At 29.6% G+C, this 781-nt stretch overlaps 1 protein-coding gene across 1 annotated transcript in view; it reads left to right on the forward strand.

Annotated features, from left to right (window-relative positions):
• Positions 1 to 781, forward strand: part of LOC102679484 (ras GTPase-activating protein nGAP-like) — an 85,559-nt gene that overhangs the window by 72,164 nt on the left and 12,614 nt on the right. The window lies entirely within an intron of this gene.

The raw sequence follows: 781 nt of genomic DNA on the forward strand, positions 1-781 counted from the left end.
GTTATTCTGAAAACTACTATCCAAGAATAATTTTTATTTTAGAAGAATCATAGTCGAGAAACAAAGATTTTTAAATATAATTTGCAAAGGTCATTAAGGAATAATTTCAGGAGAGCAATACTCGATAAATCTAATTCTCGAATCAACTCGTGTCCCAAGTGTAAAATTTGGTTTTATTACATTAAATTTTATTACTTTTATTACTTTATTAAATTAATAAATTACATTAAATTGACAACAATCGAGAATAAAACTTTCATTATTCTGAAAACTACTATCCAAGAGTAATTTTTATTTTAGAAGAATCATAGTCGAGAAACAAAGATTTTTAAATATAATTCGCAAAGGTCATTAAGGANNNNATCTTCAGAAGACTCGATAAGTCCAATTCTCGAATCATTCTCGTGTCCCAAGTGTCAAATTTGGTTTTACGATATTAAATTGACAACAATAGAGAGTAAAACTTTCGTTACTCTGAAAACTACTATCCAAGAGTAATACTTTAGAAGAATCATAGTCGATAGTTGAGAAACAAAGATTTTTAAATATAATTTGCAAACTCTCTTAACTCGCCAATGAATAAATGTCCACTTTAAAATAATAAAATAATAATCGATTCCCTTTTGCAAAGTTTGAGCGCATCCCCTTCGAATTAATGCCATTCGAATTAAGTCCATTTTATCCATCGATTTCTGATAAATGCGCGGGCAATATTTACAACACTGTGCGCCTACGTTTTATCTCTATCTCTCTCTCTCTCTCTGTTCCCGCAGAACTTCTT

The sequence above is a fragment of the Apis dorsata genome, unplaced genomic scaffold, assembly GCF_000469605.1.
Source record: "Apis dorsata unplaced genomic scaffold, Apis dorsata 1.3 scaffold_98, whole genome shotgun sequence".
NCBI lineage: Eukaryota > Metazoa > Arthropoda > Insecta > Hymenoptera > Apidae > Apis > Apis dorsata.